Source organism: Scatophagus argus, chromosome 22 (genome assembly GCF_020382885.2).
Source record: "Scatophagus argus isolate fScaArg1 chromosome 22, fScaArg1.pri, whole genome shotgun sequence".
NCBI classification, from domain to species: Eukaryota; Metazoa; Chordata; class Actinopteri; family Scatophagidae; genus Scatophagus; species Scatophagus argus.
In genome coordinates, this window is record NC_058514.1 from 3,515,685 (window position 1) to 3,542,857 (window position 27,173).

Sequence of the window (27,173 nt, forward strand, 5' to 3'; positions counted from 1 at the left end):
TCCTCGCTCCTCTCATCTTTCCATCTCGACTCCTCGCTCCGTGCTCGGTCTCTCTCTCTCTTTCTCTCTCCAGAGCAGTAATGGTCTGGTTCACCATGCCGGGGCTCAATAATGAAGCTGCTGCCCTAGAAAAGCCATGTTAATGTTGACTCTGGGATCAGATTCTGCTCCAAGACGCACAGCAGTGACAAATGAATGTGCCAGCTTGAGCCAACCAAGCCCAATAAACAGGCAGATATAGATCCATGGCTCCGTCTGAGAACTGGAGGTGGAGATGCTTTGCAGACAGATTATGGATATGAGAAAATAGAATTTCAAATTTACCCATCAGGGATTGCTCACGTGAGCTGTAAACATGCTTGCTGTAAATAACTAACCAATATACACATTTTGGGGCATGTCCAAGCGCAGTAGTACGATGTGTTAATAAACTGGAAAGTGGAAATGTTGCTCCCTAATGTATTGGTTCATCCATCTGGTTGTCAACAGCATTGACAAGCTGTCTGGCTCCTCTTGCTCTGTCACTCTGACCTCCCTTAACCTCCTCGGTCCGATCTGACAGCCAGAGATGTGCTCTGTTCATGGAGAGGTGTGAGCTGTCTGTCTGCCACTGTGCTTAGCTGCATTTACATCTGAGGACTGCCGTGATAGTGACCCCAGCTGACGTACATAGGCAGATGAGAGGAGTTTCCTCTGTCCGCCATCCCCACGTATCTCCTGTCAGTCTCTGTCTGTCTGGAGCCTGTTGAGCAGCCATGCATGCCTTCCCTCCAACACAAAGATGGTCCCTGTCTGCTGTGCCCACTCGTGCTCCGGGAGCTTGATGTGTAATCTATTTAAGTACTGCAAACTATATTATCTTTGTTTGAAATGTTTCTCCTGAGGCAGACCCTCTTGTAAAGCTCCATCAGATGTAGCTTGTGTGCCTGGATCTGGTGACAAAAAAATACAATTTACATAAACAATTCAAAACACTGGCATGTCCCATATTCCTCAGTAAATTCCTGAATTTGGGTATGAACGGCTGTCTCCTGAATATGAGTTAAGTAAGGATTCAGGAGTGTCCTTTCATTGGTTGTAGAAAATGCAGACGTTCTGGCTGTACTGTAGATTTCTGACAGGACATCTTTGATTATTTGCTGTCATTTACTGGTGAATAGAAATCTGAGTGTTGGTAAGAGAAAAATTTCACTGAGCCAGTGACAAATGTGGCAGAAGATTACAAAGCCCCCTGTAGTGGTCCGCAGCACAGGGTTTGGAAACCTCTGCATTAAAAAGGGGGGAAATTATCCATTAGGCAAAAACCTATGCAGTTGAGTTAGTTCACAAAAGCAATTTGTAAAGACTGCTTACATGCAGATTGTAAATGGTGGCAATTTCTGATTTTTCACAAACTGCAGATGAATTTGCAAGGCCAGCTGGGCTCTCACATGCTTATGCATCGGTCCAAAATATGGTTGTTTTCATTATCATGAGCAAGAAGAAACAATCCCACATTGCAAATTTTGGCAAAACGCATCCCAGATTAGTTGAGACCATCTGGGTTTCAGCAATTTACCATACAGTTAGAGTATTTTGAAGGCAGCATGTAGCATCCATTAATAAAACTCCATCTGAAGGCCCTTTTCAGTTCCTTCTAAATTCAGCTATTGGGTTTTTCTGCCTGGAGCTTGTGCCTCTTTCAACCCTTTGCTATCTGCCAAAGCTGATAAAAGGCCGTGCTGTGTGCAGTTTGTTAACTTCTGGTTGTGTGTTCTCAGGGTAGGGAAGTTAAAAACCTTCCAATAGTCCTGCCAAAAAAACAACAGCCTTAAAAAGTGTTGGACTGCAGCGTTGGGTGATTATCTCACTAAGTCTGCTGTAGAAATGTAATTCTCTGCATCTTTGATTCAGTGACAAAACTGCAACACAGCTGATGAAAATTAGATTAAACATCTGGGGCCTGTTTCACAAAAACGATTTGCGAGCAGTGGTTACATGCAGATTGCAAATGGTGGCGACATCACGTTTCACAAAAGAACGTGTGTGCTTCAACGATAAGCACATTCATGCTTCACTTGGATTGGAATACATTTGCAAAGAATTCACACAGTATTAACAAATTCTTACACATCGAATGTGAGAAATTGCCAAGCTTGCTCAGTACTGCATTCAACACACACGCACACACACAATCAGTGGCTCCACAAAAAGACACCAGGCATCCATTTTGGAAAAGGAGGAGCAGACTTTTCTCCTCTTTGTTGACACCAGTGTGGCTTTTGTTTGTGGCAGTTGCAGGGCAATGGCTCATGAAACTTAGATATGAGGTGCAGCTCGTTCCCCGGCACTCACAGCTAGGAAAGCTGCATCCGTCATGCAAAGATCATCCCCACTCGGTCTCTTTGAAGTGGTGGCTTGGATCTGTTGAGGCAACATGGATTCATCCTCACAACTTTCTCCACAGAGAGGCACCAGTATGAGACGGTTCTGCTGCTGTGGAGCCGCTTATTGAAAAATGCATCAAACTCCCTGTGCATGAGGGATGTGAAATGTTATGAGACCAGGTGTAGCGCGGCCAAGTCAATCAATTTCCAATTATGCCATGCTCCTCAGTTATCCATAATTCTTTTTAGCATGTAAGTGGCTTTTTAATCTTTTCATACAGGAGGTGTGCTTAACCCATGCACTCTTTATGAAAAATGTCAAGGAGTGTGCAAGGAATTCATTAAAAACAGAGGCAATGCGTCTGATGGATAATGTCGAAGTTTTCCCTGTGAAAAATACAGTTCATTCGTTTTAATTTAATCACTGCATTCAAATCAGGATGGCAGTTCCACTGATGCTCGACCCACTCATTTACAGTTCAGAAACTCCAGAGATTTATGGTTTCCTTTCACTTAGCCACATGAATAATTTATTACTCAATCTCTCTAACAAAACTCAACTCTTACTGGTATCAGATTTTGCTGTGTAGAGTAGAGGAGTCGTAAAAATCCTAAATGCTGTTGATGTATTTCACTTTTGTTCCAGGTTTTCCAGGCAATTTTTTGTGTTTACGGTCTCCGAGTTGTTTCTCTCTTTTATTGTTTGGACTGTTGTGTTGGACTGGAAATTGCAGAGAGATGGCCACCGATAGACAGTGAAGAATTACTCTATGGAGATAAGGAGGCCTGGTTTTCCAAGTAAAAGCTGTCACTTTGCTCAGTACAGAGAAGGTGATTGAGCATGTGTGGTGGCTGCTTACACCACAGTCTTGCCATCCCATTCGATACGCCGATTGATTAAGCTGTCCCGACTGAATTTTCATTGGCCTGTTGCCCATCCCGGGGCCAAAATACACCTGCACGGCCTGTCAGCTACTAAAGTTATGACATCATGAGGCCCCTCATAAGGCACCTCCATTGTTTTGAAATGAAGGCACATCAATTTCATGGGCTCCACTGCCCAGCAAAAGATTTGTGAGTGCCATTATCCCTTGAAATCGCTCCGGAAAATGGCTGCAGTGAGAAGAGGAGAATTGGTGATGGAGGTGGAGGTGGGGTGGTGTCTCTGTGGTTGGGGGTTGGTTGCATGGAAATGGTTTGCTGGATGTGTATGCAACCAGTGCGAGCAAGAGCAAGGTCAGAAAATGTCACGTTTCTACAAAGGAAATGTTTATTGTGCTCACTTCAGAGTTTCTTTTGGAAATATGGAGGCACTCCATAAACATGACATCCAGCAAACACCAAAAGACTTATGACAGAGAGGAGGAGGAGGAGGAGGAGGAGGAGAAAATAAAGTGAGAGTGAGGAAGGGGAGTGACCAATAACCTAGTTAGAAAAATCAGCATGCAAGCACTTCATCTTTTTCTTCTTGTCACAGCAGTGAGAACAGGTCTGACTGCCATCCAGCTGACAGTGGAAGTTTTCATTTCCAAGCTTGACTAATTCATTATAAAGCCATTTGAGTGCCAGAACTCTCCGTTTGTTACAACCCCAATTTGAGAAATATAAACTGCTGACTATTTGAAATAACAATTTCAGACTTGACCACAGTGGATATAAATGTAAAATGCATCTAGTTAGGAATTCACTTCACTACCCATTTAGCGCGAGTGGTTCAATTTGTCTGAAGTTTCAACAAAATAAGCAGATTGCTGATAAGAAACACTCATTAATCCAGCCTGTGCAGCAACTGAACCCCCCCTCCCCTCGCACCGTCAAGAGGTCTCTCTCCTTTTTAAGAGTCAAAGTCGTGCGACAACAAAAATGGGAATCTGTCTGGAGGAAAGCATCGCTGCGTGCTTTCAGAAGACCAGCTGCCAGAACACAATACGTGGTCAAATGTTAAAGTTATCAGCCGAGTGCAGAAGTGAAGGAGCCTCTTCACCACTCGCGCTTTCCACACCTGCAATGAAGGATTTCAATTCACTGGCAAAGCCCTGTTATGACAGCGCAGAGCCATTCTGCTGGGCTGAGATAAAACATAACACTAAAAAAAAAAAAAAAAGTTAAATAATCAATTCCAAAGAAATGCCTGAGTATTAATCGAGAGCAGAGTGCAGGTTGGTACCTCCCAGGGGACTGCAATATGATTTGCAGAGGGATTTAAGAGATGAGTCGCAGCCTGTGAAAAAGTTATATACCAGTATTTTCTAAAATACAAATATTTTATCATGTTTTTAATTCACTGTTAAATTTGCACAGTGAATATGTGCAGCCTTGAGGCTTTGTTCATAATTATAAAGTAAAATTATTCTCCTCTACTCCAGTCACCATAACTGTGCTTTTATTGTCTGACATCATACTGAACTGTCAACTCATTACGCTCTTTTCCCATGTTGGGTGTCATCATCTAACCTGGTGGAGGGGATGGAGTCAAACGTCTGGCGCAGGTGAACGCAGTTTCGCTTCAGCATCATGATCAGGCTCATATCCTACCGTGTGCCCAATGTTTTTTGGTATAAAACTGTTCTTGCTTTCCACTTGCAAACACCACAAGTGTTTTACCACATGGGAGGAAGCATTAATTTGTAGACAAGAATCTGTAACAGCATGGGGTCTGTGGTGGCTCCCTGTGCGTCATCTCATACGAATGTCCATGTTCCCTCAAAATAACAGATATCACACAGTACACGATTTTGGAAAGACAAAGCAAATATTTGCAGTACCTGACACTAACATCTGATAAGGGATTTACAGGCTTGATTTGAAAAGCTGCTGAATTCACGTCAAGTTCCTGCTTATTCAGAAATGTTACTGCTAATCCCCCGATAGGATTATGGTGATCAAGTGCCAAACGTACCTTTCAGCTGTCCTCACGCAGTGGTCCCTCCAAATTAATGCCAGTGTGTGCAAGAGGGATGACAAATTTGTAAAAGAAATGACACTAAGAGACTTTTGGGAGAGAGAGAGAGAAGATAACTTCCACTCGTGTCTGCTTAACCTGCATTTCTGTGCTGTTCTTTGTGGAAACAGTCCCTGCTGTTTGACTTCTGGTGAAGGGAATATAAGGAATATATGATGCAAGTATGTCTCCCCTTAAAAAAAACCCCAAAAACCCAACAAAAACATGTGAATTTAATTACAGTTCTAGAAGACAATATTGTGCTGCTTCACCTCCATCTTTTACATTACAGTGAAAAGAAACCACTGAAGTCTCTAACAAAAGCTACCGTCTGATTCTGTCAGTTCCACCTCTTGACCTGAGCTTTCAAATGCCGTCCTACACATGTATGATTAAAAACCCCAATGGCATTGTATGAAAGGTCCAGTCACTTGCCATCAAGATTATTGTTAAATCAAAGCGCGGTGGAATTTCATCTAATCTACTTGTGAGGGATTCTTCAGAGCTGCTGATTGGCTGTAATGCGCAAAGCTTGCCTTTATGTGATCCTCGCCGAGTGTTTATCCGAATCTTATCCCCTCTCTGAAGCCTTGCCTTGAACTTGTAGCGCAAACCTTTTTCATCCTCAGATTCTGAGTCCAGCCAAGAAAGTGTTTTCCAGTGAAGAGAAGATGACCAGTGTAAAAGTGCATTTTTAAATGTGCGGACTCAAAAGGCTGATAGAGTCACTATAAATATGGAGGTGATGCTTTTGTCAAAGGGGCAAAGACTAAATTGGACTGATTATCACTTAAGTTAAATAAACAGACGTCTGAAGATTGACCATTTTTCTGGTCCATTTTATATCTATGCAGTAATGCTTTTTTTAAATATTGAACTATTCTCCCGTTTAAGCAAAGCGTAGATCTCAAGCAAAAGCTTTTCATCTGCACGTTTTGATCTTATTTGGCCCACAGCTGAAAAAAGGTATTGCGAACAGTTTCTTGTTATTTGTTTGATTCGTTCTTCACTCTCAACCCAACACAACGATGTTTTTGTTTCAAACCAGACAGGGAGCAACAATTGGAAAAAGCCACTGTGATGATGCTGGCAGCAACTCTCAGTTATTCTCATGTTAGGGTAAAGGTCTGGTTGCAGCCCTGCTGAGAAACATCAGCAGCTCCAGATGCCGAGAAGCCTCAAACTCATCAAAACATCATCACATTCTGAGGATATCAGTGGTAAAAGATGTATTTGCTTCTTTTAACAAAAGCAGAAACAATGCAAAAATACTGATGTGGTGACTCAGTTTGTCCAATCAGTCTTCGCTTTGAGTCACCAAGACAAGTGGTTGGAGTTGTGTGGAGTTTGTCCTTTCAGTGTTATGTCTCAGATTGTTATGGTACCAAGCGTTAATGAATCAGTCCGACTCTAGTGGAGTAGATGCATAAAGCAGCATAACATGGAAAAGAAATCATGCAAAAGTGCCTCAGAATTGAACTTATGTACCTGATGGGCATAAATGACTTGTTATCGAGACACACATTGTGATGGCAAAATCTTCTGTGCACTCAGTGCCAAAAATATCCTTTGGCCGTTTCCCTTTAGCCATGAGTGGCACCGTGTTGGGACAAAGTGCAGAAGCAGAGGACTGGAGGAAAGAAAACAGCAGTGCAAATGGCAAAATAAACTCTCTGGTCTAATAACGGGATTCTTCTGCCCTGAGGTTAAACAGATACACTAATCACTCTCTTTGTTTGGTTTGGGCTTTGTACTCATCTTGGTGGCACGCACTGTGATGGACGTCTGCAGCTCGGCTGTTTCTGCATCCCTCGAGCCTGAAGGGTTTGATAAGGCATGCAGGTGCAGAAACATCCTGCCGGTGAAAATAAGCAAGGTGTCCACATTAGTCATCACAGAGATTTAATAAATGCGGGCACTTGTCCATGTGCATGTTTCGTGACTTGTTATTTGGATTACCTTATCGATCAGAGCGGGCGGTTAAATGGAAAACATTTGCCAGCCAGCCAGCCATCCATATACGTATATTGGAAGCATAAAGCCCAGATATTCTAAAGAGATGCGGATTCAGTGGAAGATTGATGCATTGGCCTGTAAGTAGGCTGACAGCCAGCCTTTTAGACAGTTACATAATCAAGGCTTTGTATCCAGACACATGCCCCCCTGCTGGGATGTTGGCTAAGAGCAGATAATGAAGAGCCAGTGTAGATGTCCACTGAGATCTATGACCAGGTTCAGGCACAAAGAAGCAACGCCTCCCTCCTCCTCATCGTAATGCTGATGTTGCAATAAAGCAGCAGCCCACACTTGAATGAGGGCTGCAGTCAGGGGACACCAATGTACTAGGAAATTGCATTACAGACGTTCCCTTTGGAGTATTTAAAAATGGAAACACTGGAAGGCTCGTTTTATTGCTTATGCTTTCGATGAGGTCTCTCCAAAGCGCTTCCGACAGTTCATAGCAGTGTTAACATGTTTTCGTAATAAGATGGTTGAAACGGTACTCTTAGGGGGATCTTGTGGAGATGCAGAAGTCATCAGACATAAAACCGCAATTTCACAGAGGGGTATTGTGAGGTGAAGTTGTGATAAGTGAAAATGTGATATGAATGGTTTCATCGCTGGAGATATCAAATGCAGCTTGGAGAGCACCTTTTCTCATTTTCCACAACCTGGATGCCACATCTTTCTTCTGTGTACAGTTCAACACTTAATGGAATTTGACTGTATCGTCACCTAGACGCAAACCACAGTGAACCATATGCATTATACAACTGAGACTATTTGCAGAGCCTAAGAAAACAGGGCGGAGGACAGGGTCTCTGCAGATGTGGACACCATCACACACTTCTGGAGGACCAGGGACCAAGTGATGATTAAGATGGGTTATTTATTATGAGTCTATACATTCTTTAGTATACCTTTGAATGTCTTGTTTTCTCTGACCAACACTCTAAAACATTCAGTTTACTGTCACGTAAGACAAAAAAACCCCAACAAAACCGTAACAGCAACTGAGATGCTGGAGCTACAACATGTTTTGGAATTTTTGCTTCAAAAAATGACTGAAGTGATCAATTGATTAGTTGATTTAAAAAAATATAATACACTTCTGATAATCAATTCATGGATTTACAGCATTTAGATGTAATTCTTGTTGGAATTTTCAAACACATGAAATGCATTAGTAACAATCAGTAACTAACAAGGTTAAGTGTAATATCTTTGCTTTGCTTTGTTCCATTGGAAAAAGGCTTAAAAAGGTGCCCTGTGGAGGATTAATACACCACTAGTAGTGCAATGAAGCAGTGTTTCTATTTGTTTCTATTTGTGGGCTCCCCATTTTTTTTGCTCATTTGTCTCGACGTCGCACAGATCTGCCACCAGTTTCACTTTATTCCAATGATCAACAACCAGTGGCTGTAATTAGAAATAGCTCCAAACTTCTCTCCATCCAAGATCCATCCTGTTGCCAAAATTTAAATTAATTGTCTCCAGCAACAGACAGCATACAAGCAGCTTTAAACCATCCCCTCAGAAGCATAATGGCTTCACAGATGCTACGTCCGTATTTCAGTCATTATTACTTACTGCTGCTGATGAAAAATCAATTTAAAGATCTCTTACCCAGAATATTTTACAACCTTCATCCCACACAGGTTGCCAATCTGTATGAACATTAACTGAAATTGAGTGAGCGATCAAAAACAGAACAGCATGTCATCATAAAAGCATTAAGAAGCGGCGTTATCAATGAGAGAAAGAATAACAAACAACTATCTCAATATTTGGGCTGAACTCTGCATAAATCTGAGAGAACAGTTTCAAGATCAGGCAGACCATCGGGGTGTGTGTGCGCTCAGATACACAATATTTGTTTTCAGTAGTCTAATCAGATGTAAATGTGATTTAGTTGGCAGTGAATTTAATGTGTATCTTGAAGGTACCCGCTTAACGATCTGATCTGTCCACACAATAATAATAATAATAATTTTTTTTAGATCTGGGCCACAAAATGTAAACTCTGATGTGTGTGTAGTTTATAAAAACAGCATCAGTAGTTACTGTTTCTCCAGATAAAAGCCAACACATCAACCAGCAAGTGAGTTCATTCTCATATCTTCACAGGGCTTAGACACATTTCAGGATTTTATGGTCCACGTAGTGTTCGAGCGCTTGGACAAGCATGTTCTCTACCAAGCGCTTACTGCTCCTCTGTGATGACAGTCTGCTGTGCAGGTCAGTCACTTTATTTAATAAGAGTCCCCCTCCTCCCCAGCGGCTAAGGTAATTCTTGGGAGATTAAGGTGATAGAGTGTGGATAAAAACAGCTGCCTGGGTCAGCCTGCGCCCAGGGAGAACATCCACTGTTCTTTATAACCCTGATGGACATTTTCACTGTCACACAGATACAGTGAGTCCACTTGTTTGGACCGGCAAAGACGCCCGTCTCAGGTTGTGCCGCCCTACAGCCGACCAGCGTGCAGTATGTCTCCTCTGTAGATGTTAAGACTTGCTGCACATTTATTCAGAAATCTCAGATTTACTCAGGGGGGAATTAACTGCCTGTCGGCGAGGAAGATTGCAATCCATGTCCAAGGCTGCCTATTAGATATTTTAAACTCTTATCATCATCTGACAATTTTATGAATAATTTTCATCATCTTATAATGCGGCAGAATTGCTAGGAGCCTTCAAATCCTCTTCCAACATGATTAGGGAACATTGAAGTACACTTATGTTTATGCAGTGTCTGATCAGACTAACGGCTTTTCCTATTAGCATAATAAATGAATTAGAGCACCAGAGACAACGATCATTAGGCAGATTTTCACCATGGGGAAATCATTTGGACAATGTAATGTCTAACAATGTGAGACAACAGCGATGCGTCACACAGCCTCAACATGTTTCACTCCAGATTTTCCCAAATCCTTCATTCACTAAAGCCTTCCTGGTGTTTGTGCTGAGCCCAAACAACATTCTTTTCTCTCTTTTTTTTTTTTTCCAAGGCCTGTGATTTCTCCACCGACTCATGTTATTAGTCATAACAGCGAATGACACACTGCAAACAGTAACGGCTAATGCGTCCAGGCCATTAACACAAGTTGTCATCATGCATCTCTTCGGCGGCACAGACTGACTTTGTGTACTAAACACTGTGGCCTGAGGGTTTATCCCTTAATCAGCTGCTCGCTCAACTTCGTCAGCTCAACTTATTTCTCTGTCTGGAGTTCAAAAGCAGGTGTGACATTGTTTGTCTCTTGGCACTTCAGAAGCATGCAAGGCTTAGGTAAAGAGATTTCTAATCTGCCGACGCGATCTCACTGATGGCGTATAAATAGCAACCCGCTTTTAAAAACTAAATTTACACATTTTGAGCTTAAGGTAAGGACAAAGTGAGGAGAATTTCATCATACGACCTTTTCTGTCTGACTCAAGTGAACCAAAGTCACAGTTTGGTTAGGCTTTGAAAAACAGTTAAAATCACTTTACTTGTGATGATGAGACATAAACTTAAAATGTTATGTCAGTTAGGGACTCTAACCCTGGTCTCCTTGGTGACAGTCTTGTGTTGGTTTCACCACCACCCCGACCTCAGCCACGTGTTGCCTTTCTCGCACAGTATGTCACCTGATGCTTTTTTCTCTGACATTTCCACCTTATGTAACACAAGAAAAGCTCAATGCAGACAGTGTTAAGTTACACTGTAATAGCAAAAGTGGCGCTCTGATGACACGTGAACTGACTTAAGATATCCTTGTGTTTTCCATATGCCAGCTGAATCTGCTGTGGTGCTCAGGCTGAGCTTTGCATTTAAACATGAGGAATCCCTGTTAGTGGCTCATCTGGAACTGGCAGTGAGAGTGCTGCAGCACTCTGGGATAATGGCCTCAGAGGGCCGTGACTTCCATACAGGCCGAGAACATACAGTGAACTTAGGCCACAGTCATTTACATCGGAGGCGGTCAGAGGCACCATCATTTCCTTTGATTGTCGCGCAGGATGTATACATTATGTATACTGGGAGTTAGAGCTCCATAGGGACTGAGGATTGTATAATTTATGTAGTGAGGACTGAAACTTAAATTGCAGGCCAGCTCCTTGTAGCTGTTCTGCCCTTTCAACAGAATCACTGGCTTCCGATCATATGACCAGTGCAGCGTCAGGAAGCACACTGATGTTCGCCTTGAATGATTTTCACAACATTCAGCGTCAATGTTAAGTGGAAACGAAGGAAATAATGTGCTTTTAAAGAACATCGAGAACTGTGTCCAGAAATTGTCTTTGTTAATCTCCTAAACCTTAAAGTAGTAGCTTTGACATTTTTTGCCAAGGCCTAGAGGATTGTGGCCACTCTTGTATCTTTCCATTAAATATAATCAGGTTTTGTATGGATAATATATTTTATTTTTGTCTAGTTTCTTTATCTTATCTCTTGTTTCTGACTCTACCTTCATGTTTAACAGATAGAGGTGAGAGTTGTACCAATCTTCTGACCTGATTCTTGGGAAGACGCTGAGACAAGACAGATTTCCCCAAAATGTTCACCTTATCATACATCTTTTCCATAGATTCTTTGCCCTAACTACATTTTCTGACCCTAATCACATTGTAGTTGGCTTGCGCAGGTCTTTTGGAATCTTTTTAAGCTGTGGATGTTTTAACATGTTTAAAAAACAAAGAAGAAGAAGAAAAAAAAAGAATGTTATCACTGATCATAATCAGGGATTTTGAAGGGTACTAAATGATTGTTGTGTTTGCTTTTGGCTTGATTCTGGGTAGCGTAGCATGACTTGCTCATCCTCATTTGCTGTCTTTTTTTAAACAGCGGCCATGGCTATTAACCATGAGGCTGAAGCCAGACACGCCCATCACGTCCTTCTGTCCAAAAAAGCCTCTGTGGTGCTGCACTGAACACAAACGCTCTGAATATGTCAAGTGCAAGGAAGCCCAACGGACCACTTAACACCCGCTGTAAGTACCACCTCGCTGTGACTCTGCAGAGATACCTTTTCAGTGTTTAATCACACCAAGGCACACCCCAAAAGAGGAACTCATCCTGCGGCTCAGATGTGTGAATGAAACTATTCCCCTTCTGTTCAAACATTGTAGCGTGGTTGTCGCTCCCACTGGATGGCATATTTACATTTGTTTCATTGTATTTGAAAAGCGTTGTCGGCCTTGATGCATGATTTGCCTTTGCTGTGGGTCAGTACTCGCAGTGAATTCCAATTCACCTATGAAATTGTGACAGAGTGAAATTTATGCACACATAAATGACATATTTACATATTGTACACCTCCCCTGAAGCCAAATCACTTCACTGAACCTGGCAGGATGCATTAATGATTCTAAATGTATTCATCATGCATATGAAATAATGTAATCATTATGCATACAGGTAAGGAGATCCCTACAGCTCTGTGCATTGAAGATGACTTTATGTTAATTTGTGTATCCTTGGACTATTATGACAACAACATGTATACAGTTTGTGACATTTCTCTAAATTGTGTTGTCCTACGTCAATGGACACAAAAGATTTTTTGGCCATAAAATGAAGAGTAAAGTAGTAAATCCTTACTTACTCTATGTGTGCATTGTGCTACACACCTTGAACATAGAAACAGTTTAGTGCTGAGAGTTAGGAGGCTTTAAAGCTGCTGGGCGAAGTTAAATGCCCAAGGAAAATCCTCAGGTAAGTAGTCGCTCATGGTAAAGCAACTGATACAATACGATTGTTAACCCTACAAGCTGCATAGCTCCGAGAATGGCAAAGTAAGTGAGCTGGTCAGTCAGTCGCCAACTGGGACTGAAATAACAACTGAATGGATTTCCATGAAATTTGGTGCAGATAACAGAGGTGCTCAGAGAGTGAATCCAAATGACTTCTGTGATCCCCTGACCTTTTCTCTGGTCCCACCATGTGGTTGACCTTTACGTTAAGACGCAAATGATTCGACCTCCACTGGACTGAAATTAGGATGAATGGAAAAGTGTGGAAAAAAACCCTTTGATCTCTGACCTTTCCTCTAGCGCCATCAGCACATCAAATTCACAGTTCTTTGGCTTGTGTCTCAGCTGGATTTTGTGTTTATTGCCAATTAGTGACACAGTAAACTTAGATGATGAACGTGGTTCATGTTAGACCAGCTAAACATCAATATGTTACCTATGCTGACATTAGCATTTGGCTCAAAGCACCACTGTGCCTGAATACTGCAAAATTCATTCTGTTAGCCCTGGAAGTTAAAAACATTTTTGCAAATGTGTGGTTCATCTTCAGAAGTTTCAAAAGTCATCAGATCTGGAGTCACTCCGTCATGCCAGACGGTCTCTGCACTCGAAAAGAACGTCATGTATAGCAATGTGTGAGCACTTGATATCAACAACCTCACTTTGCGCTGTGTGAGTGTATGCAGGCATTATCAGCAAACATGGCACTGGCAGGCACACACACACACACACACACACACACACACACACACCCCACTGTTTGATGCTGTTCCACCAACAACACTATCAAGAGCTCCCCTCTTCATCATAGCGATGCTGTCCAGAACCATATCTCAAATGGAGTCACAGCTCTTTCATTTCACCGAGATTGAGATTGTGTGTAGTCGTGTGTGTGTGAGTGTGTGTGCGCGTGTGTGTCTGTCCATCTAACTGCATATTCGGTTCCTCTCATTTGCATGAGAGTTTATGTCTCTTTGTGTATGTTTTCTTATGTTCAAATTACTGTATATTAAATTTTCCACTGTTCTCCTGCGTGTTTGTGCGCACGCCTCCAAAGGACTGTGAGGTCACTTGTGTGTCGAGCCAGTCAAATCCCTGGGAAAGATTAACAGGAGAGGGCAGCGCCAGCCTATGAGGGCATGAGTAGTGGAAAAAGTCTCACCAATTAGGAACGGGCAAGCCGACCACCCGGCCCTGCACTTACCCTGGCTGGCTTGAGATAACAGAGCTGACACACATGCTCAGACAGATAGGCATGCACGGGGGTGCGCTCTCCGCATACCCACTCATAACTTGCTAGCTAATACATATGCAACACCTTACCAAACATCATCCATTAGCTGCAACAGAGGCCCGAGCGTGCTGCTAGAAGTGTCAAATATGCATGAGGGAGTGGAGGTCTGTGTCTCATAATCCTCTAGGCAATTAATACAATCGTTTCCAGGGCCAAGCACCTAGATGCACATATCAAACCGCTCCCTGGGCTTGGTGAATTTTTTAGGTTGACTAATTTACAGGTACATTGGCCAGAGGCTTGCTTTTATGGATTGGAGCCGTCTGGAAACTGGGAATTGTCCACAGTGACGTATGGGGCTATGGGGACAAAATATACTCACAGTGGAGAACACTGCTGCGTTTAAAGACAAAAAGCATTCTATTGTGCTAATTGTACTATAGCACCAACTGAGTGGTGACATGGAGTTTGATTTATTGAGTTAATACAGTTTTGCAAGTTGTTTTCACAGAAATTACGTGAGACGAACCGTTGAACATTAAACCATGTAAGTATGGCATTTGATGTGACTGTTGTAGAGAATTATATTTCTTAAATCTCTCTCTCTCTCCTCGCCCCCCTCTATATTATATTACAGTATATCTCAGTATGTTGCAAAGCATTTAATTCAGCCTTGCTTTTTGTTGTTGCTTCTGCAGATGTTTTTTAGCCTCCGGTCAGATATTGATTGAAATGTTCAGCCTAGCATGAGGAAAGGGGGACTGGTATTCAGAGGCATTCGGGTTGGTGGGGAAGCGGTATTGATTGCACTTAAAGTGACAAGATTGAGGAGACCCACTTTGACACGTTATCCCATTGCCGCCAACAGCCAAAGTACGGGCCGGAGGAGCTGCGTGGATTGATTTCTGTGATCATGAATGTCTTGAGACCTATGAATCAGTCGTGCGAGCTATGCTGCTTGAAAATAAGTCAACAATTTTTCATAGCGCTGTGGTAATGTAAGGACTGACGGCCTGTCTGATTTAAGAGGACAAGCAAATTCTACGATAATGAATAGGCCACATTCACATTATGACAAGCTGAAAAGTCCTCACAGCTCTGGCAATAATAAGCCAGCGTGTAAAGTACGTAGACTGGTAGTATATTTGAGAAGGCAGGTTTTTGCGGCCGATACGGGCATCTGTGGGATTTTGTTGTGTATAATTCACTGGCGAGGCATGAAGCTGATATAGCCTCTCCCTCTCTTATGACCATCCATCAAGTAAAATTGCTTTCTTCTAACATTAGGCTGTCAGTGAGAAATAACAAATGTAGCCATGCAGAGCAACACATGATTACAGGGTAATAATGCCCTGAGGTCAGATGAATGTGACCTCATTCAGAGCTGCTTGTTGAAGGGAGCAAGTGAAGTACAAGTCGTGTTAGATGACGAGTCACCAGGGAGCAGCTCATCCTCATCCGAGGCGGCTGCTGTCAGATGCCCCGTATTCCTGTGATGTCTGTTTTTTAATCAGTGTAACTGCATGTTTCATATAATTGAAAAATGCGTCATTTTGACTTCTCACAAGATAAATACTTTAGAAAAGATTCGATGGGAAGCTTCGAGAAGGATTCACAAGCGAAACAGGGGGGAAGCAGGATTGAAAATGTTCAAATCAACCTGCTTCTGGTGGGCTCTTTGACCACTGCTCAGAAACATGCCTCACCAGTGGTGGAGGGCTATTTCGAGCCCCCACATTTACTCTGATTGATATTGTGTAAATCCATCACTATAATCTTCCAGGAAATTGCACAGGCGTTTCCAGAGGTCTAATCGCGATGTGGGTGCACTTGCGGACTTGAGTAGGAGTGAGCATGAGGAGGAAAATAAAGGAGAGGCAAGACAAATGGAGGAAAGACCTGCGTGGCTCGAAATGGACATTTTGAAGTCTGAGAAATGTTAAAATTTGTGTGGAGATGGTCGGCTGGAGCACGGCGTGGAAAGGGAAAGCACAAAATTAATAACAACGAGATAAATTCTCTGAACGGAGGTAGAGGGGGAAAAAAATGTTAGGCATGCTTCAGTGATCCGAGTTTCTTCCATCCCAGTGTTGCCCTTCCTCTGTGTCGCCTGCAGGTCTCTGGTTCCATGTGCTGCATAGCCAATTACCCATGAAAATGAAAGAGAGAGAGAGAGAGAGAAGCGGGTTGCAAGCGATTAACACACTCTAAACAAAAAGCACCTATTGGATTCGAAAGGCAGAAATGTGGATGCACATGGAAAGATAAATGTTGTTCTATACACAGTAAAAGAATTTCCTTGATGAAGCTCGGTGCTGTATCTGTACGAAGGCAGCATCTTTCATTTAATCAAACCATCACATTACTGCCCTCAACTAATTGTTGTCTTAAGTGAGAGAATAAGAGAGCAACACTAAACGAGGGAACACATTTATTGGATCTTTTTCTCAACATACAGCGAGTGTCATAACAGGAGGTTCTGCTCAAGCAAACACAGCGTGGCATATCACCACAGCAAGTGTTTGCCCAGGTGGCTGCTGGGGAGGGGGTTAACTGAATTTTCAGGTGTATGTGGTGTTGGTCTTCGCAGGGAAGGACTCAGAGGACTTCTAATGAATGGAGCTTGGGGAATGCAGTGGGCTCGGCTGTCACAGCAGAGGGAGGGATATATATATACTGTTTCTGATGCTGAATTATTGAAAAGGAGATCTGTGCGCTGATAACACAGCTCTGACAGAGTGTGGTTAATTATAGTTACTGCAATCCCAACACAGATTTTTTAAACTTTGTCCAGCTGACAAACAATTGCACTTCATGCTCTTTGCACACGCACACACACACACAAAAGTCCTTCACCCTGGAGACAAGAGCTCAGCTTCTGTCCAGCGTTGCTAGCGAGACTGAAACAAGTGGCTCAGAGACATGTTGCCTCTTGATAAGTTAGATGTGACAGCCGACTCTGCTCAGCCCTGAGTGGCTTGTTGTGTATGTGCTTGTGAACAAATAACGCAACGATGTGCAAATATATTCTAATAGCAACTTTGTTCCATTTAAAATTCCATCTTTGATCCATTCTGTTGCCTACATTTTTCTCTCAGCTCCTAATAGAAACCCAGGAGGCAATGGGGAATTTATGTGCATACATACATCTTTAATATCACGAGTATGAATTTCTCTGACATGGTAATATATTTTAATCACATAAGGATTTCAGTGATTCAAATGAGCAGGTTTTTCCATCCGAGTGGGATTAGCGATGCTTGGCTAAATATGTGTCGAGTAGCTAAACGGTATGTAGGATCCTGTTGTCGTCTATGCAAATGCCGTGTATACCCGTGTATGTTTTGTGTGCAACCACCTGCGTGTAATGAGCATCTGACCCTGCGTGGATCATTTCCCTTCTTGGTTTTAATTAGGTTGTAAATGTCAGCATATGAACCATTCTCTTCCGCCGTGTGAAGCGTGTGTGCAGTGTTTGCTTTGCTGGACGCAGGACTGCTGTTCATCTTTTGTCACATGTTGACTCCGTGGACAATTACAGAATGTGAATGACTCAAAGGCAGGGACAAGAATAGCCGCCTGAGGCATCTCTCACTTCCTGACCTCCATTCTTCCCAATGTGCATCAGAAGTGGGAGATACGCGTCCTGGCAACCACCAATTAAGGCCACATATACTTCACATGAGGGCTATTGCTTAATCAAAGCTCTGAGAATAATGAGCTAAAGTAAACAGTAATTACTGGGACCAGATCATTGATTACAGTTCTGTCTCTGACTGGCCCTCTGGGATTTCTAGGCAAGGGAACATCACCAAATATCCTCTTGGTAGCAGCATGTGACCTCATGGCTAGCAATAAAATCCATTTATCTTGATGAATTTGTGGCAGGTATTATTCATACACACGTTGCCAAACTCAGCTGTACTCCAGACATGGAGATTGATGAGAACTCCTCCCCACTAAACATATATTCACACTTGACTATTTATTTAGCGTGCGATGATAAATCTATTCATTGTACTCGTACCGGCAGCGTGAATTATGTATGTCATATAGATTTGCACTCTGTATGAAAAGGTGAGGAGAGACATGAGTGTGAAAGCAGACATGACCATGCAAGCTGCCCTCACATTATGGAGAGATCAGCACGGATTTGAGAATTGCTGATCAGCTATTCTACATCAAGTATTCCAATCTGGGGCGCAATTTAGCCATAATCCGAGGGTGAGAGGTCAATTACAGTGGGTTAGCGATGCGGGTCAGCAGTGCAGACAGTCTGTATGTTCTTTTCAGTGCTCTTGGCTTGAGATTCTCCTCAACAGAAAAATGTCAGCATTTCATTTCCTCCCCCTCCTCGCGTTCGTGTTTCAACAGAGGCCTCCTGAGGTTTGCGACTGGCTGGCCTTTCGTAGCGGCGTTGATGTGACATGACGTTACGCTGCTACAAAAAGTCATGGTGAAGTCGTGGTGCGTTTATTTTCAAAATGCTAGAACCCATTCAACATGATGGTAGAGCCAATGGTGTTTTTGATGAGTTTTGCTTTCTACAATATATGGACACAGTCATGTTGGCACTGAACGTATATGGTGGGATGCAGTTTTCCAGTAGGAACGTAACTCTTACAAATGGGTACTTTGTGACCTCAAGTTATCACATTTTACATTTAAGCTGAAATATTTTAACAGTAACAATGATAATAACAGTCTGGTGAACAATAAAAATTCTCTGGTCAATACCTAATATTTTTGTTTAACTTTTAGCTGTATGTACTTGTTGTCCCTGAGAGTCACCCGAGACAAAACGACATGAATTTCCCTGCATTCAGAGAAGGGGACTCTAACATGTCCTCACCTCAGAGCTGCTAATTTTACTGCACACGGGAGACGCTGCAGACTCTGGATTGTCTTTGAGGGGGTGGGGTAATGTTAAAGCAACCAGGGAAGGACATTAGCAGGACGTCAATCTAAACAGCACTCTTGTCATACTGTAATGACAAAAGTATTGAATTATCTGTGTATGTTGTTTGTTTACGGAGGGGGGGGGGGGGGGGGGGGGTTAAGGGACATTGTAAAGGATGACTGGTCGTCCGAACATTAGCAGCAGGAACACAGTAAGGCTGCTCTTTCAGATCATTAACATTCATCATGGCTATTATCACCCCAATAGATACTCTCATAAAGGCTGCACATTACGTCTCTGTTCACACGCATTATATGCCCAACGTTATCTTCCATTATGAGCCGTATAGCATTCCCATCAAGTCGCCGACGGAGACATTCACAGGAGCCAGAATTTGCATACATGTTGTAGTCAGTGTGTGGGTAACATGAAAAATGCAATTTTCTGCACGACTTCTCACTCGTGAAGACGGCAGGAGAGAGAGACAGAGACAGGCAGAGAGAGAGACAGGGAGAGACAGAGACAGAGTCCATGTCACCTGTAATTGCACTGTTGCTGACATTTCTCATGATATTGACTGTTGGCACAAAAGGTTTAAAGTCTGTCATGAAAAGGGCTGAAACTCTGTAAAAGAAATGCTTTGCAATAAAGTTTTTGTATCAGTGATCCCTCATTGTCTGGAGTGCTGGACAATAATGTGCTCCCATCAATCATTAAAAAAAATGTGGCTGCCAAAAGTGACAGCTTCAGAGACTTAAAATAAATAAAAAAAATAAAAAATAAATAAATAAAATAATGGCAAAATAATTTTAAAATCCTCTTAAAACCGACAGGATCTCAGTCAGGGCTTATTGGCTGCACCTGACTATAGCAAGGAATTTCACAACCTGCGATTTACATCCCGACAAAACTTGCTCACATTTCCTGGAGTGAAATTACAAACCCAGCTGTAGGTCGGCTGGATTGTGTTTACTGCCGACTGTCAGGTCTGCTGTATATGTGGTGAAATTCAAGGGACGTCAGGTGAAACACACACGTAAATAAAAAATTAGGGTGAAAATTTTCTAAAGTGCAACCAAGACTTTTTTTTTTCTTTTTCAAAAAGTCGGCACTGAAGTTTTTCCGATTCCATGTTTCAGAGGTCACGTCAGTTAAATGTCCTGCTGTGACTTCTCCCACATGATAATGGAGCAAAGGATCGAGTTCAGCCAGTAGCGCATTCAAAACATCCTGTTTCTCTGACGGAGCGGGAATGAAGGGATGTGTTCCAGGGTCACATCTGGCTCCCTGCTATTTTGTGTCCAGATACTCATCCATCTGAAAAATTCAAGTCCTCCAAAGGGTTTCGTGATCAAGAGCTAAAGTACTCTCCCAGGCGCACACACACACACACACACACACACACACACACACACACACACACACACACTTTTCTTCAGTTTCTGCTCTACATAGGCAAACCTTTGACTTCCCACATTAGATTAATGTATTGACATGAATTTAGCCCCGTGGAGAGTATCAGCCAGCCACACGGTGTCCAAGATGTTCGATTTATGACAGCCCTCGCTCCTGTGAGGGTTTCGATTCAGCACATCAATAGCACTCAGTAATTTCTAAACAGAATGAATGAGTGGTCAGCGGGGAGTCTAGAAGAGACAACTAACTAAAGCACAAGAAGCTCTCTCTTGTCCTGTTGCATTTACAGTGGCAGGATTATTCCCAGCACAGTGACAAACAGGAAATGTAACCGTCTCTGCTAGGGTGCAGAGACTGAGAGCACTTCTGCAACACATTCGAGAGAATAAAACTGTAATGAATTCACTGAGGTACAAGAGTTTTAACATGGCGCTTTTTGATTTTTGTTGCATTGTCTCTGCACCTTCCACATGCTGTTCTTTCTTCATGGCACTGTCACAATCCTCCAGCTGTCTGCTACTGGCACACAGCACCAAAAGGGTTTAAAATCTGCAGCCACAGAGCCTCAGCAGGACAATAAACAGATTTGGGCAGGAAGAAAAGGGTACATGTCTCAGTCCTGAATGTGAGGTGTCAGCATTTGATTAATGCCTGACATCATTGGGTGTTTCGACTTGGACAGGCTGATAAACTAAGAGAAATTGCTGATGGATGGCCACCTTCCTCTGAGATAAGGCTCTTTTTTTCTCCTTGGGATATAGCCAATACAGGAACTAAAGATTTTCCATTTTGACATTAAAGACCTTGTGTGTATCACACTGGGGATCTTATTACCTGTTGTTCTGTTTGATGGCCTTGACTTTGTGTAGTGTTTCATGGAATGGCAAGGAAGCTGGTTGAGGGATGGACAAGTGCAGCATTCAAGACACAGGTTGAATCATTTTGCAAATGAGCCAAATGATGAGATGCCAGATACAGAGACATATGTGATAGCTCATCTGAGTGGCGACCAAGTGTGCTGTGAGACCTCAAAGGTGCCACATGGGCACATTAATGATTAATCTGTTTGTGTGTGGCACACAAAACATTGGATCATTTAACATCAAAGAGTCAAACTTAATTGTCTGTCAGCATATCAGGTCCTTAGGGTGGTTTCTCAACGAGCAAAAGTGAAACATGAGACATGAATAAAAGCATGAAATTTAACAACATTCTGAAGAGTATAGATTCATATCAATTACACAACACGAGCATGAGCAAAAACTCTAAAACCTGCTTCTGAGACACACATTTACCCTGAAGAACTGCTTTTTTCAAGGCTGTCCTTTAAGATATACATTTCAGCTAAATCACAGCTGTCAATTGTATTGTATTCATGTAACCTAATCAATAGTTTAGATGGATGATGATTAGGAAAGCCTGAGCAAATGGACTGGTGATCAATTACAAGTGCACTGGGTTTGTCTGCAGAAACTAGATGCGTGCTAAATTACTTGTCACATCCTAATTCACTGGCTTTGCAATCACACACACCCTCATTTTCATGTTTCATTAAGGGAATTCTGTTTTCATCCCATCAGAATAAGCAGCACGTAAATACAAACATCTTCAGGGTCACATTTTCCATGGGTCCATACTACAAATTTACCTCAAGAGGATGTTATATTCACTTTCATTTATCCTGAGGGCATGCCTATTAGAAGATTTACCATATCTGCTAGGTGCCTGCTATTGATTTGAGTTGAATCCCTGTAGAGTTGAGCAAATGAAATGTCAACATCTATGTGACACGTGAGGAAAATGAATGGTATTCCACATGGGACACGAGAAAGTAAATGTGTTCTTGTTGACTGTCATGTTTAGTAAGTCACTTATTCAAGTCAAACGTTCAGGCTCTGTACTTACAACCTACTAGCTTCATAAAAATCCAAAACATATTTTTCAATGTAATGACTAGTCCTGTCCAGCAATGCAGATAGTTTTGTTTTGCTTGGTTACCATGACAGCTGGTACAGACATTCATGTCTTCATCAGTAAAGAACTGTAATCTGTTTGGTGATCCCTTAACATTTAATGTATTGACCACAGCTAATATTATTGCCAGCCTCAGCTGTACTAGTAAGACATGTTAGCAATATTACATGCATCTGGTAAATATTATACTTGCATATCATCAGCATGTTAGTAATGTTATGCGAGCACGTTTGCATTCTGATGTTAGCATTTAGCTTAAAGCCCTAAAGTTGCCAGCATGGCTGTAAGCCCTTTGTCTTGTTTATGGTGCTAACATCACTGACCCTTCAGGACGATCATTGATTTAGGTGAACCAAAAAAAGCCACATTCAACAGATCATACAGTATAGTATGCAAGGCCTGCTTCCTGAAACACACACACAATCTGTATTGTGAAAACCCATCTATCAAATGAAGCAACACTGTTGTAAACCCAGTTGGGGTGTTTTCAGGTGGGCGGGGGCATATTTTGTATGGCTCGCTGGAGTTCACCTTTTCTAATCTCTGTCATACACCTTCCTCATCTTCTCACTGTAATTATGGGCTACATTCACCACGGTTGATTTGGCTGCCCTAGTAATCGTATTAAGTAATCCTCCTACTGAATGGTTGCAACAGGACATTGTTCTAGAACTTTTTCTAAGATGCTTAGGCTGGCAAAGTGCCAGACATGACTCTATCCCAACGCTCTGATTTTCTTTCTTAGTACTCAGTGTTGTTTCACCTTGATCTGGTCTGAAGTTGTTGTCAGCTCCAGTCACAAATTTGTACTCGTTTAGGAGCTAAGTACAGGGCAGTAATACGGGCGAAACCGCAAAAAAAAAATTCTATTGACAGCTTCTTTTTCTCCTTGTGTTTCTAGGCCAGTTTTTACTGTTCGCTCCTCTTTTACTCATACTGTTCCTGGCCAAATGTCATCTACATCATGGCAAGTTATTTCCAGTGCGGCTGCTGTGGAGCTGATAGCAATGGCAATAGCACAGTGCAAAATGCCTCGTATTGCTTTTAGATACTGGGTGATCAATTGTAAATGTAAAACAACACACATAGCCGCAGGAATCTTGGGACTACATCAGTGTGAAGTGTCTTCATTATATGCAGAACCATGAAGACAGGAGATCGGATAGTGTCCCCCAGGAGTCCAGAGGCTGGTGGCAATGGAGGAAAGCCAATGCAAGTGGAAAAGAGAATCACATATTTGAATCTCCTGGAACAATTTGTAGGTCGTGGTCAGACACATTTGGGTTCAGAGCCAATATGGGAAATGCAAGAAATCATTAACTCTGGTTTCCAACTGGCAGGTTGGGATGGATTGTGGGTCGCAAGCATGTTAGGTCTATCATTCACCAGTGAACTCAAGGAATTTCAGTGCCCGGGCTGTTAAACTAAAATGGTGTCATCCCGCTCACCAGAAGAAGAGCTCCAATACATCTACAGAGAGTGACAGCCGGTTCGCCTGCCAACCCCTGGCAATCGCTTATAGTTCACCCGTTTTACAGAGCTGCTTTATTCTTCCACTTCATCTTCAACTCTGTAAATCCTCCATCAGACTGCCAGGCTGTCCATTGGAGCCCAACGCTGCACACCAGCTGGACTACTGGAGGTAACGTTGGTGTTTCCAGAGAAATACAAAGCTATGAACTATGAGTCAGAGATATCACTCCCTGCTTAATATGGTTCTACAGAATGCTGCTTTACAGTACAAATCAATGCCAGTCCTGTGAGCACAGCAGCTGCTTTTTAAGCCCCCTCTTGGTGATGCTCATGTATTGGGTGATTTTGCTGCTGAGGGAAAGGTTGGGTTTTTTTTTTAATAGGAGTGGTCCAATAGAGGCAATGCTAAAGGAGCAGAGCACATGGAATTAATTGGATGTGATCAACATTGCCCAGCTTTGGTCATTTCTCAGTACACCCTCCTGCCTTCATTCCCACTCTGACATAAACGGAAAACCACTCCGTTTCACTGGCAATTATCCCATAGCCCCATTCATCTCCACCAGTCTGAGGGCAGAGGGGAAAATCTTCTATCTGATCAATATCTGAAGAAGGACCTAAAGTACAGTCAATTATACAATCCAGACTCATTAATTTAGCTTTTGATCGGCACCATCAATAGCACTTCTTGTTTACTTCAGGATTGGTTGTTCAGACATTGAAATCAATAAACATTTTGTGGGATTTCAGATGTGAACCACAAATGTCACTTGCTCTCATTACTGCTAAAGCTTCTCTCAAAGTTTAGAGTACACACACACACACACACACACACATACACACACAAAGAGAGAGACTAATATATTGATTATACTCTTGTCAGCAGGCCATTATTGCAACACATTTTTCATCTAGTTGTGTCACCAATGTTTCAGATAAAGAACATTTCACTGTCATCCATCTGGGAAGTTTGAATATAAAGGCAAACCTTTAAGTCTTCCCTTTTTTTGGAAGTGATGGATCTGTCTTAGTGGAAAAAGAATTCAAACGACAGGCTGATGGGTGACTTTAATCAATCTTTGGCTGTCAAATGAGAATCGGAGGCCACAGACAGAATCATAACCGCACATAATTACAAATTATAGTTCTGAATGGGACTGTAAAATTGCCCTCTGCCTATGAGAAAATGGTGCCAAAGGGAGTAAAGTATTATGAGAAGTAGTAAATCATTTTAGCTATGTTTCTTGTATTTTGACACAGCAGCAGTGATGGAATAATCCGAAAAGCTGGGAGTAATGCTGACACGTTTTAATTTATATCCCTGTAAGTCTTTGAGGTTTGAGAGTGTGTGTGCAATAATTGCACATTAGCAAAAGTGACAGAGATCAATTAGGCATCTTTTAATGTCTCTGTGACTTACCAGTCTGTTGATACTGCTGTTAAAGATTCAGCAGATGTCATAGTGTCCACTTGCATGCATGATATGACACATTACGGATTGGCTTTGCACTTCATGTGGTGTAAATGTGAAAATCTTCTTTGATACTGTAATACCATAAGTTAGTGTTCACAGCACACAGCCACATTGCAACATGCATGTTTGAGTTTCAGGTCAGTCTTCAGTACTGCAGCTCACGCCTCACCATCAGGTTTAACGTAAATGCCCATGAAGCTGTAGAAATGGAACGTTCTCCAAGAATTTTAACTGTTCCAAAAAAATTAATTTTCCCCAAACTTTGTTTCAAGCCATCATTAAATACTGCTATATTAATTTGCCTCAGTACTTAGGAACTTAAAATATGCCCTTATGATGGTGATATCTGTAGTGAGCAAAACCATCCATGGATAAAGGAAGCTGGCGGAGGAAAAGGCCTTTGAGGAGCTCTCTGCTAAGAACGTACAAGTCTGGCCTCTCTGGCGTCTCACTGCTACAGCCTGCCCAGTCGAACATGCACAAAGCTGCTGCTTTTAGTTCTGCAGGGGTCACTGATAATGGCCCTCTCATGACGGTCTCTGAGAGCAGAGAGCTGCACAGTGCTCACGGATCATGTAGTTGTTCATTTCCATACACATATTGACACACAGAGGAGGGATTTGATGTGCATAACAGGAGCCTCTGCACATGCACCGGCTCCTAGTTGAAATTTAAAAAAAAACCGCATAAGACCTTCCTCATTCCCTAAGAGCATCTCTCCATATGCACAGGAGGATGACAACCTCCAGCCTCTGATGCAGCTGTTAATCTGGGGCTATAAATCAAACTGGCAAAGCCACTCCCTCTCAGCCTCGACCACATAAAGGCGGCGTGCAGGCTGAGTGTAGCATGCTGATGCCAGTCTCTGGAGTCTGGCTGCAGCCGTCCAGCTGGACAGACGCCTGGCAGTGCTTCTGCTAGCTTCCTGCCATCAGAGGCACACAGTGCTTAGCAGTGGTTTATCAAACCCACTGTGCCAGGGAAGTATGACAGCGTGAGGCCTGCAGATTAAAACCACTCAGCGCTCTGTCATCACAAGGAGAAATGCACAACGCTCCATAACAACAGACTGGACAAAAGTCATAGCTCTGGGTCACAGCCAGAAGGGATTAGCATTTTATGTCCTTTTGTCTCTACTTAAATATATATATATATAAAACAAAAAGAAATACTGACTCCTCAATCACTGCGGGTCATCCAAATTTGGTCCCAGCTGTTTGATCTTGCTGTCCCTGTTTCAACAGTGATCCTCATCCACTCATGACAACAAAGCACTGCAGATACAGACGGTCCCCTGCATGCATTTAAGACTTTGTATAAAGAGCTGCAATGATATTTCGATTAACTGTCAATCAGAGGAAAAATTAGTTGCCAACTATTGACAACTCATTCCAGCTTCTTAAATATAAATATTTGCTGTGTTTCTTTGGCATATAGAGGACAGTGTTGGACTGTTTGGAGACATCACTGTGGGCTAAAATGTGATGAGCACTGACATTTAATAGACTCAACAATTACTTAAATCATGAAATAATCAGCAGATTAATCATGAATGGAAATTGCTTGAAGCAGCTCTATCATATCACTCACTCACACACACACACACACACACAAAGTAATCTGAAAGCAGGAGAAAGATTTTAGAAATGGCAGT

The 27,173-nt window shown here is 42.4% G+C and overlaps 1 protein-coding gene across 1 annotated transcript in view; it reads left to right on the forward strand.

Moving 5' to 3' along the window:
* The window catches only part of chrm2a (cholinergic receptor, muscarinic 2a), a 66,774-nt gene that overhangs the window by 12,602 nt on the left and 26,999 nt on the right, over positions 1-27,173 (forward strand). The window contains exon 2 of the mRNA XM_046379153.1: positions 12,140-12,285. The gene's annotated coding sequence lies outside the window, so the exon portion shown is untranslated. The remainder of the gene's footprint in view (positions 1-12,139; positions 12,286-27,173) is intronic.